Here is a 13,456-nt window from a genome sequence, read left to right as displayed (position 1 = left end):
TATGAAAAAATTTGAGGCAAAAGTTCAGCCCACGAGCTACAACTTTTGTTTGTATCACCTTTTCAAATTCGGAGAGCAAGTGAACTTTAAAAATTCAGCAAAACAGACCATTTTTTTCCACTGCACAAGGTCCTTGTGGGGTCCTTCTTTGGATGATTCTTTTGAATACCTCCAACAGTGAGCCCTCCATAGTGCATGTATGCATGCCACCTACCCTTGACCTTATTTGGTAGGTCTATAATTGAAGATATTGTTGAGATTATGATATAAGTGAATAGTACAACTAAGAAAATCAAATATTGAGGGGTCTAAAAAATATGTACATGTCAAATATAAATAATATAAGTGGAAAAAATATAAAGGGGTCAAAAGAAATCTCTCTCATTGTGAGGCTACCATAAAAAGATAATAATTTTTGGTGTTCTAATTTTTTAGAAAAAAAAAACAAAATAGATGTAGGAAGGGAAAAATCACAATAGTGAAAAAATATACACATAAATAAAACTAGTTTTTTTGGATTTTTGTTGGGGTGGAGTTACACCAAATATAAGAGAGGCTTACATGAAAATATTTCTATATGGAATAAAGAATATGAAAAATGGTAAGAAAAATTGTGGTAATGGTGAGGCAATGTACAGAGCATAAATAACACAACCTAGGTAGAAATATTTAAATAAATACCAAAATAATTATGAAAAAATCTTTTATTTAGGCCCTATATACAAAGAAATATTTACATATGCATGGGCCATAGTATACTTATATTTTTTATTTTTTTTGGCTCAACTAGCCCAATGACTAGCTAATTGAGGGTTTTTAAAGAATATATGGGAAAAGTCCCGTGACTCACGCACGCCTATATACAGTGAAAGGGTGAGGGTAACCATAGTGTTTGAGTGATTTGATAGGGTGAGATAACTCACTATGGCAATTACAAAGAGCCGAAAAATGGCTATCACCAGTATCCTTTCACTGAACCCGCTTTTGCCCTTAGGTCTTGATGGTGTCTTAGAAGTCCCAGTGCCAGCATTGTCCTTCTGAATGAGTCTGTAACAATGGCCTCTTTCTCAAGCTAGTCCCACCTCTATGTGGTCGTTTTGACTTCATAAGCATGAGGGGATGATAAGTTTTGGTGTCAGGATCATAGAGCGTGCATCTGCCTTTTGTTAGACGAGTCCTGGTCAAGTCCTGGCCAATTTGTGACGATGGGAAGGTGTGTGTATCCATCCTTCTGGAAGAGGCTGATTCTTTTGATTCTAGCTTCAAAGAGAATCTCAGCTCTCTCTGTACTAGGGTCCTAGGCCTGGTTTAGCCGTAATGTCCTTTTCATGAACTTTAGAGGACTCAAAAATGAGTTACAACAGCTAGGTTGTGATCTTAGTGAGGCCTCTAATTTGAATTTTCCATTGTCTCATACAAAGCTTGATCCTTTGTTCCTCATCTTTTAATTCCTGGAAATCATTTAGCTGAAGAGCATCATTGAATAGCGTTTGCTAGGTCTTCCACTCCACAGTTCATCGCTCATATCAATCCTGAAGATGATCAGTAATCTTAAAGTATGTAAGACGATCTACTGGTTCAGTATGTTGAGGGTATAGTGCTGGAAAAAACCTCGGTAGCTCCGCTTCTCTTACTAGTAAAGCAAAGAGGAGAACTGGGGAATCAGGGACAAACTCTAAAAAATTAAGGATAGCGTGGTTCTCCTGCTGCATTATCTTCGTGGTAACATTAACCAACTGAAATAATCTCTAGAGAGCAGTTTCCTGTTCTCCTACTGTCATTTGAGTTTGAGGTCCTTTGCTTGTGGTAGTCTGGTCTTCAATAATAGCTCTCACCCTCTAATCAAAAACTCCTCTAGCAATCTGCATTTGCACTAAGACCTCTTTTAAGTGACTTCTGACATCTTTCATACATCTATATGTCGGCTTATTCCCTAGAAGGAGTTCTAATTCCATAGAAAGGGAACGGAAATCTGCAGTAAAATGCCTCTACCAATGTGGATTAAGTACTTTATCATCAATAGTTAATATCCATTCAGGCACTCTCTATAACAGTTGTATTGTATTAGGATGCTCAGGAAATTGGCACACCTCTTGATCATGGAAAGCACATGATTTCCAATGTTGAACCATTTCCCTAGAGCCGACATATAGTCACTAAAATCGCTCTAGATCAGTGATAAGATCATCATCCTCCAGATACATCCTGGTTATAGAAGCCTGTTGATGTCATAATCTCTTGTTCAGCGTTGTCAAGAGTTTTTTGGAGAAAGGGATTGCCCATATGTACATATACATGCATGGTGCATCAAATAAAGAATTCCCCATTTTTCAGAGCCAGGTGGTTACGTGGGCCCCACATGTGTACAGGTAGGACAGGGTGTACATAGCGCATCGATTTTCACTATTACCAGTACCACTGTGTTTTTTCTACAATGAGGAGGAGCTGGTAGCGCGTAAAAATTCTCGAGGAAGCTATCTGCGGGCCGACGACATGAGGTAAGCAGGTGTGTCAGATGGCATCTAGTGGCGTCAAGAGGTCGAATGGGGTCAATATTTGCACGTGGATGAATACGGACACAAAGTGGTGTTTTCTTGTGAGAGTTATGAAGAAAGGTCATCATTAGGACCACTTTTTGGGGCCACTTCACGTGTTTGCGAGACGCATTATTGAAAAGAAATGAGTGCCAGGTGTGCGGATGATGCAAAAAGGTGACAACTATGCACTGCGAGGTCAGTTTTTGGCCTGTTCGGGGTCCATTTGAGGTCATCTAAAAGGCCAAGGGTGCCCAACTAATAAAGCTAAGTGTGGGAACTAAGAAAACAGAGAGAAGACCAGAAAAAAAGTGGAGAAGAGAGGAGGAACATTCGCAGGTGTATTTTTGGGGTTTTCGGAGCCTGTTTTGACAGTAAACTGCTCATCCGAGGTCGGATTTGAGCACTTTGACATTGTAGATTGGGGTTTTGGGCCGTTCCGAATGCAATGGCGCTGTCCATTTTGCCAAATTCCTCACTCTTTTTCTACTGTTTTTCTGTGTAATCTTCTCCGGTGAGTGAAGCCTTTGCTTAACTTTGTGGTTGTATCTGGTGTATTTCTTCAATATTGTGTGAGCTATTTGCCCCATTGGTGTTGGCCCAAGCTCAATTGTATCTAAACATCAGAAATTATCATCTTTTGAGCTGAGTTTTTTGGGTGTGTGTGTGTGTGTGTCTGTGTGGAGTGGGCAAGTGGATAGTCTCTCTCCTCTCACTCTAGAGGTGTGTTCCCTGTCTCAGCCAGGTGTGTTGTGTAAGGCGAGTGGTGCCCCATAGTGTGTGTGTGTATCTTCCCAAGAGTGTGTGTCGGGTCGTTATAGAGGCGCTGTGTGTGTTTTCATCCCGCTCACATGAACATTTATCTGGATTCTTTGAGTTAAATGAAATGGAGTGAATTGAGGGCCATTTTGATCATCCATTAAAGCCAACCATGAAGCTCCCAAGAAGGCACACCTGACTTAACCTCTGATTTTGCCAAAATTTCAGCAGCATAACAGCATAAATGGGTCAAAAGACCAAAAAACTAGCCATCATAAAGAGTGGAAGTTGAGGAAAATAAGCCAGTTAGAGGTGGAGTCTTTGCCCATGAGGTCTGAATTTCAGCCTATAGAGTCTTTACAAGGTCGCATGTCAGGGGTTCATCATGAACCAGTGGTTCCTGTTACTACTCAAGTTATGCCAGCAGTGGTCACTACAGCAGTGCAAGATGATGGGCTAAGGCAAGACATGAGGCAAGTGGTAGATTTGATGAAGAATCTCAGCCTAAACATGCTAGGTCAAGGGAAATAATCGAGGTCGAGGGAGGTTTGAAAATCAGCCAAGAGGTGAAGAAAGGCCTAGGAATGGTGTTGGACAAAGCAATGGTAGGTTTTGGAGGCAGACGCCCACATGTTATAATTGTGGAGAGTTGGGTCACATCAGCTCGCAATGTGATAAGCCACCAACGATGGGGGGAGACATGTATCCATTGCCAAGATAGGTGCTAACTAGGTCAAATGATTATGGCATCGAAATTAAGGGAGACGAAGGAACCAGTGGACTGACCCAGGAGGAAAAGGGAAAGACAAAAGTTCTAAGTGTAGTCACCTTGGAGAAGGCATCAAAGCTAGAGGATACATTAGTGATGCCTATTGGGAAGAGGACCACAGAGTATAAGGAAGGAAGAAGTGCCCCAGGTCCTAGTAAGAAGAAAGGAAAGAGCCATGAAGGCGAGGATGTCAAGGCCAAGAAGAAAAGGAGAGCTCGTCAAAAGTTTCATGTTTCAGATTTTCCACTAGGGGATGGGCAATTAAGCTATGACTTGAAGGAGGATCTGACGAGCAAGAAGGCAGATGTTACTTTTGGGCAGATTATAGAGATAGTGCCTAAGATAAAGCGACAGTGGAAGAGGATGGTTAACCCAATGGAGAAAGAGCCAGAGAGAGGTTCAATAAAGGTGTTGGCAATGGATGAGCTACCAGACATTTGTCCAATAGTAGATGTGTGGCATAAAAGGAAAAATTTGGGACAAGGTTATGTGGATGGCGGAGCCCAAATATGCGTCATAATACACTCATGCGTTGAGAAGATGGGTCTCACAGTGGCTGGGGTGTCAGGGTTTCAGATCAGATTGGCAAACCATCAAAAAGTAAAATGCTTGGGTGTTGTAAAGAGCTTAGAAGTGGAGGCATATGATGCAAAGGCAGTGGTTGATTTTCATGTGATGCCAGCAGGGTTGGGAGCATATCCTATTATACTGGGCATACCATGGTTACGTGCAGTGGGAGCTGTTCAAGATTGGCGACATGGTACGATTAGCCTCTATGGAAAGACAGGTACCAAGAAGCTTTATAATATGGACACAAGGAAACGATTAGAGGAGCTTTATGAAGATGAGGATGAGTCTAGTGATGAAGACTCTTCCACGGTGACAAATGAGGACAATGATAGCACTACCAGCAGTGATGAGGATGTTGATGTTGCATTTCTTTTGATGGACAAAGAAATACAGGAGTTTGGTTTAGTTGCATTTGCGAATGAGGTTGAAGATGAAAGTGAAGGGCCTTATGAAGTGATTGAAGGGCTGATGCAAACCAAGGTTGAGTTGTCAAAGAAGCAAGAATTGATGACACAAATGATCAGTGGAGACCTCTCAGCTATGGAGAAGGATATATATTTGCATATGCTGGCTAGTTTTCGTGATTTGTTCATTACTTCATATGAAGAGATCAGAGGGTTCAAGGGTGAAGAGATGCATATAGAGCTGAAAGAAGGTACTAAGCCAGTGCGGCAAAGGCTAAGAAGGATGGGTCGAGAGAAAATGGAAGCCTTGCAAGAAGAGGTGGACAAGTTGCTGAAGGCAGGGTTCATAGTCCCTGTGAAGACCACAGAATGGGTGAGTCCAGTAGTAGTCAGTCCAAAGAAGGATGGGAAGTGGAGAATTTGTGTAGATTTTAAACCCTTAAATGCAGCCACTAAGAAGAACCCATATCCTCTTCCATTCATCGATCAGATCTTGGATTCAGTGGCAGGTTATGAGAGGTACAGTGTGTGTGATGGTTTTTCAGGCTATTTTCAATTGAAGATTGCTCTTAAAGACTGCACAAAGACCACTTTTATTACGCCATGGGGCTGCTATTACTACACAGTATTGCCATTTGGGTTGTCAAATGAACCTTCCTTCGATCAAGAGAGAGCAAATTGGGTGTTGGAACCATTCATTGGTAGTTGTGTTAAAGCTTTTATGGATGACTTCTGTGTTTATAGCACTAGGGCTGAACACCATGAGAAGCTGCAGATGGTATTGGCTCGATATGATGAATGTGGAGGACAACTAAATACAAAGAAATTTTATCTAGCACAGCCAAGGGTGAAGTTATTGGGCCATATGGTGTCAAAAAATGGCATTGAGGCTGATCTAGATAAGGTTAAGTCTATTATTCTTCTTCCATCACCTACGAGTACGAAGAAATTGGCAACCTTTATACACAAAGTGAAGTACATGGCAAGGTTTATTCCATTGTCTTCTCAGATTCTTTATCCATTACAACAAGTGGCAAAGCATGATCCATTGCAATGGGATGACAAGTGTGAAGAAGTGTTTCAAGAGGTGAAAGAGGTGTTAGGGGGTTTGTCAGCCATGCAGGCTCCTGATTGGGAGAAATGTTTTTATGTAACTCCCTCAGTAGGGGAGGATGCCATTGGAGCCATGCTATTGCAAAAGGGGAAGGGCAGCCATTATATGAGGCCAGTGTATTGTGCAAGCCGTGTGAAGCTGGTAGCAGAGAGAAAATTCTCGGAAGTAGAGCTAGTGATGGCCAGTGTAATATTTGCTTGTCGACGATTTCGTCATTACTTGCTACCACGACCTTCTGTTTTCTTGACGAGTTATGCATTTTTGCCACAGTTAATTAATGGCACGAACATGTCAAATGTGGTGAAGAAATGGGTAATTGAGCTGCAAGAGTTTGAGTTCTCTTTTCTAATGGAAGATAGTACAAGGGCTACCCTAGCTGATTTGTTGACCTACAAGGAGAATCCCCTTATTGTTAAGGAAGAGGTGGTGAGCACTACAAGAGGCTATTCATATTAGCGACGCTCACACAACGACGCTCAAAAAAAAATATTCCGGCGTCGCTATGAGCGTCGCAAATTTACTTGTAGATTTGCGACGCTCATAGCGACGTCGGCTGGGCTAAAAAAATAAACAGAGAGCGCCCAAAAACTCAGATCTCAGATCTGAGTTTTTCGGTGCCCTCAAGCAAGAGCAGGTAACTCTCTCCCTCTCTCTCTCTCTCTCTCTCTTTCTTCTCCACACACACACACACACACACACACACACACACACACACGAGGAGAGGAAGGAGAGACAGGTATGCTCCTTCCCTCTCCTCACTCTCATGTTCCCTTCCCCTCTTTCTCTCTCCCTCTCTCTCTCTCTCTCTCTCACACACACACACACACACATAGTGTTTTTGAGAGAGAGAGAGAGAGAGAGAGAGAGAGAGAGAGACAGAGAGAGAGAGAGAGAAAGAGTACAAATATAAACAAAAACGCACACACACATACATAAACAAAGAATGCACACACACATTGAGAGAGGAAAAGAGAGAGAGAGCATGCATAAACAAAAAACACACACATTGAGAGAGGAAAAGAGAGAGAGAACATGCATAAACAAAAAACGCACACATTGAGAGAGGAAAAGAGAGAGAAAACATGCATAAACAAAAAAACGCACACACATTGGGAGAGAAAGAGAGAGAAACTAATTTAACGTCGTAGGAAACTAATTAAAATTAAAAGACCTAAAGATCTAGCCGACGAGGAGTTGAACTCAAGACCTATTATTCAAGAGGGAAATGGCATAACCAATCTATCATACTTGGCATGGGTGATAGAAAGGTTATACCATTTATCTCTTTTTATTGGCACACACATCCACACACGCGCACACACACAAGAAGAAGAGAGTTATAACGTCGTAGGAAACTATCCTAAAAGACGTTAAAGATTAGGTTAGATGTAGACTTATGTTAAATTAGATTTAGGTTTATTTAAGTTAAATTATATTAGATTTAGGTTTACTTTTAGTTAGATTTACGTTTATTTACGCTAGATTTAGATTTACGTTATATTAGATTAGATTTAGATCTCCATAGACTGCGATGCCTGCATGAAGCGGGTGAAGAAAGCCCTCAATGGAATATAGGGTATTGCTGCCTTCACTTATGGTGGGCTCCGTCGATCCAAAAGTACTGGTGAAATGTCTTCAGAAGATAGGGAAGAAGGTGGATCTTCAGGGCGGCAAGAGTCACTACATCCCCGACAATGACCATCTAGACAACCTCTAGTCATTCAACAGCAACTTCAAAGTTAGTAACAAGAGCAAGAACGGTCCAAAGGGCGAATTGCTGTCGTCAGATGTGGATGGAGATGAGGCAGCGTCAGCGCCGGAAGTTAACTCTCACATCTTTAGTGATGAGAATGCCAACTCTTGCCGAGTTATGTGAAAAATAAGTTTTAAGGTTCTTATAATCCCTGTTAGTTTAGTTCTTTGTTTTTAATATAACATAATTTACGTTAGATTTAGATTTATGTTATATTAGATTAGACTTAGGTTTATTTAGGTTTACCCACACACAAACACACACACACACACACAAGAAGAAGAGATTTTTAACGTCGTAGGAAACTATCCCAAAAGACGTTAAATATTAGGTTAGATGTAGACTTACGTTAAATTAGATTTAGGTTTCTTTTTAGTTAGATTTATGCTTATTTAGATTTACGCTTATTTACGTTAGATTGAGTCCACGCAAGAATTACTTACGGTTTAGGGTTTAGAGTTAGACGAACAGTGAAAAGATCTACTGTGAAAAGATGTTAAGATGGTGTGAAGTGCTACAGCTAGAGAAGAGGCAAAGGGGTTTTGTCCACTACATGCAGTATCATGTAGACGTGGGTCTGTAGATTTCTTGTACCCACAAATATAGGTATTGACCAATAAAGATGAGATTATAACCCGGTGGTTCTGATCTCCGTGCACCTCTAGACCGAGGTGTGCGGGGATTGGACATGACTAGAGAATGTGAGGTAGATAGAGAGAGAGAGAGAGAGAGAGAGAGAGATAAGATGAAGAATGCCAATATAATATTCAATTTGTTGTCCAGGTTATAAGATTTTATCCTCATTATGAGTAGTGACGAGGATGTGGGACCGTCCAACCGAAACACCTATCTCTCAACGAGGGTCTTAGGTCCTTGTAATCAATGCAAGCATGCTTTGCGACGGACAAGACGTGTTTCTTTGTAGCACGTTCGCGAATTCGGCGAGTTCGATCCATCTATTATAGATCGAGTTGTTGCCAATTATAACTCGTCGGACTCTGACGCTGGCCAACAAGCAGCAATCTTGCAACCCAATAGACGTGTTCGCAGGCGCTTTGGTCAAGCAGCATATGTGAGGCCACAAGATGTAGCCTCTGACAGCTCGGGGGATGATCATGCAGAGCACATTCCCAACGAGGCAATGTTTGAGCCCGAGATTGATGAAATGATCGAGACGATCATGGATTCAGAAAGGCTTATCTATGATGATATGAAAAGTGAAGCCGATACGCCATTGTATAATGGAGCACGTATGTCTAGATTGAAAGCACTCCTGGTTCTTCTCAACATGCAGGCAAAGTTTGGATGGAGTGACACTAGCGTCACAGCGCTTTTTAGGTGATCTATTACAATTAGTTTACTTTAATAAAACTCTAAATGTATAATGATCTGATAGATTTTCACACGACTATATCGTATTTTTATGTTGTGTAGATTGCTTAAAGAGCACATACTACCAGCTGACAATGTGATGCCAGATTCCCGAGATGAAGCAAGAAAGATTTTGCGAAACTTGGGGATGGATTACAATTCTATCCACGCTTGTCCTAATGACTGCATTCTTTTCAGAGGGGAATACTGTGACATGGAGAAGTGTCCGAAATGTGATTCCGAAAGATATCGAGTAGATCTCCATGGGACAAAAATTCCACAAAAGGTTTTGCTACATTTTCCTCTGCTTCCTCGCATCAAGCATTTCTTCGAATGTAAGTCCATGGCCGCCCTAGCATCATGGCATGAGGAGAATAAATCTTCGGATGGTGTGCTACGAATTCCTGCAGATTGAGCAGCCTGGAAACATATAGATGGAACATGGTCGGATTTTGCCAGGGAAGCTCGAAATTTGCGCTTAGGCCTGGCTATGGATGGCGTAAATCCATTTGGTCAAAGATCAACATCTTACAGTGTATGGCCCATTTTCATCGTCAACTACAACATTCCCCCGTGGTTGACTACGAAGAAGGGGCACCTATGGCTAAGCTTGATTGTGCCAGGGCAATATAAAGTGGAGAATATGGATGTGTATCTTCGTCCACTATTGGAAGAGCTACAACAATTGTGGATTGGCATAGAGGTGGTGGATATGAGACGACACACAGGACGACGGAATGCTTTGATCAGAGGCATTCTAATGTGGACCATGCATGACTATCCCGGGCTAACAGAATGCTCAGGTGATCTATTGACACTCCTCACTCAGACACTGTAAATCTTGTTTTTACCCATAGTTGATCTATTATCATGTGTATACATGCAGGGCTTCAAACAAGCGGATACAGAGCATGTGTCACATGTGGACCTAGACTGAATGCACGTAGGGCACCCTCACTGAAGAAGCAAATCTACGAAGGTCATCAAGCGTATCTTCGAGAGAATCATGTGTTACGCGATGGCTTTTTGGGAAGAGAGCCACCAAGGATGTCTGCACAAGCATGGTTAGAGCAGAAGGAGATGTGCGATGAAAGATTGCCTCCAGGGATGAAGAGACTATCTCTATGGTACGAGTTACCATACTGGCCCCAACTCATGATCGATCACTTGCTCGATCCAATGCACATATTCAAGAATGTGGATAATCTACTATGGGACCATCTGACCGGCAAGAAAGATACTTTGGGAGCCAGAGTTGACCTTAGAAATGTGGATCGTATGGAGCAATATTGGCCACAAACAACGTCTAATGGATCGATAAAACTCCCTAAAGCACCATGGATTTTCACAGGAGCCCAAGAACGCAAAGTAAAAGAGACCATTCGATCTTTGCGGGCCCCCAATGGCATAATGCACTCGCTCCGAACGTGTTTTACTAAAGAAGGAAAGCTTACCGGTTTGAAGTCACACGATTGGCATAAAATGTGTCAGGTACGTTCATAGTGGACTTTAATATCATTGCATAAAATGTGGACTTTAATATCATTGCTGCACATACTTTACAGTTTATTTTACCGGTTGCCATTGAGGGATGTTTGTCTCTCGACATCCGTAACACAATCTACAAACTTGCAAAGCTGGTGTAATGGATCTCACAAAAGGAGATCAACGTAGACTCCATACCATTCGCCAAACTAAATGCTGCGGAGCTTGTGTGCATGTTTGAGAAACATTTTCCTACTACCATGCTAACCATTTAGGTGCATCTTCTTGTTCACATAGTTGATGAGGTGGAAATAGCTGGCACAGTTCATTCCAGATGGATGTTCTTCTTAGAACGTTTCATGAGAACGCTTAAGGGATATGTGCGTCAAAAGGCACGTCCGGAGGGTAGCATGGCAGAAGGTTGGCTGGTATCAGAGTCCCTAGTGTACATTGGAGAGTGGCTAGACGGATTTGATAAAGCTCGAGACACGCTATGACGAAGCATAGATGATGAGCGCATATCTGGGATTGTCATGTGCAATCTCGGTGTTGAGAAGAAGATGACGGAAGATCTAGAGGCTAAAATCAACCGATTTTGCATGCTTCACAATCCAGTGATGCAAAAGTGGATTTCACAATATGAAGATGCAAAGCAAGAGTGACAAAGGGCACGAATCGAGTGGAGACGGGGAAGACGACCACCGATGCACTATCCGACGGTTCTGGAGAGCCTACCAACATTCATGAGCTTAAGATGGTTTCACAACCAATTGAAAAGCGCACAACAATGCGGTGACGAAGTGACTGAGGAAGAGTGGGAGTACTCTCGGGGTTGCACGACCAAGGTAAGTTTGCAATGTACGACTAGCTAGTGACTTTATTTCTAAACGTTTGAATGGCCACTCATAATCTTTGTTCGTTGTAGTATAAGTCATACACAGTAGCATGGTGTAAAGGTCGACATTTTAGGGTGGAACGGATCGACAAAAAGCGTTTTACTCAAGATTGTGGAATCATGGCAAAATTTGAACACTCTAGTCGACGACGTTCCTCTGATGCAGATCCTGTGGTGGCGGAACTCACTTACTTTGGCACGCTACAAGAGATTTTGAGGATCGATTACAGAGGATTTTTTGTCGACTTGTTCGACGTGCAATGGTTCAAGATAATCATGGAGGGTCGCAACGCTACTGTGCGTAGAGGAGAGTCTGGTTTTCTTGAGGTGGATTCTACTAAGAAATGGAATGACCTAAGAGACACTTTCGTACTACCCGAGCATTGTGAACAAGTATGTAAATAGTTAACATCCCTCTTTTACAAGTTATGTGCTTGAAAGCTCTCATGTAAGTTATGTGGCTCTGGCAGGTAATATTTCATCCTACAAAGTCTACATCAAACTGGTGGTACGTCATAGAGGTAGCCCCTCATAGTGCAAGGACGTATGAAGGCTACCATGTGCCAATCACAACGGCATCAATGGAGGAGATCAGAGAAGATGCTCAATCAGAAGCCGCTGTGGTGGTGCCAGACGAGCATCAAGATGCTACTACTCTATATGGGGTGTATGTAGAGGAGCTACAAAATGAAACAGAGGATATGTGTTTAAACGGAGAGCTCTATATAGATATAGGAAGTTATGCTGAGTTATGCAAGGATGAGAGAGAGATCTCTTAAAGCCACAAATATTGTATTTGAACGATTTTGCTCTGTGTTCTAAAAGCTCTGGCTCTCTAAGTACCTTCCATGGTGTATAACGCTCTTTTCTACTCGCGCTCACATCTTTTGATTGAAAATTCTGAGTTTTCGACTTGCCTCTTCTATCACTCAATTCATTGCGTCATTGTATTTATATGCATCATTACGTCATTGTATTTAATGGTCTTTGCGTCATTGTCTACTCTATTCATTCAATATTAAGTTTAGATATTCGTGTGTTTAATGCAGGTATGGATGATGAGGAGTTTCTTTCTTCTTTGTCACCGTAGTAGAGACAGTGGTACGTGGAGCGTCATCGCTCTGGCGCATCATCGCGCGTTCCTACTCCCTCCGTATCTCCCTCTCTTTCGGAGCATTTGGCGTGCTCCAAAGCTTCGGGGTCGACGAGACGAGCTTCACACTCGTCTAGACACCGGCGCTCTAGTGGTGGCGGTGGCAGTTGTTGTGGGGATTCCGCCGCCGATGCCTCCACACCGCCTCGTGTTCGACGAGGCTCTTTACCCTCCCCTTCTTTTCCCGCCCCCACACCAGCCACAGCATCGCCATCTACGCCAGGTTTTGCGTGGCTGAAGTTCCTAGCAGCTACACACCTCTACCTACTCCGCCAGGAGCCACCCCACTCGACACTCCTGGCTTCGGGGCCCAGACGCCGGTGGAGACACCTAACGTCCATACCCCCATCGACACGCCACTAGAGACCCCTGCTGGGACACCCAGGTTCACGCGTCACCGGCCAGAGGGCTTGCCTTACTCCGTCGACTTCAGCGGCAACATCATCATGGATGATGACGGCAAGAAGGTGATCTCGCGCATGCGTGGTCTTTGCTCTCAGCTATTTAGACACTACATACTAAACAAATGGAGTGAAGTACCAAGTGATTTAAAAAACAGAGTCATCAGCATACTTCATGATGAGTTTCCCGTTCCAACACGGGATCAGCGCTTCAATGAAGACCTGATGAAGATTCGAATGCGCGAATA

This window comes from Adiantum capillus-veneris, chromosome 12 (genome assembly GCF_014529385.1).
Source record: "Adiantum capillus-veneris isolate H3 chromosome 12, ASM1452938v2, whole genome shotgun sequence".
NCBI lineage: Eukaryota > Viridiplantae > Streptophyta > Polypodiopsida > Polypodiales > Pteridaceae > Adiantum > Adiantum capillus-veneris.
The sequence above is the reverse complement of the archived record's forward strand: the minus strand, read 5'-3'. Positions refer to the sequence as shown.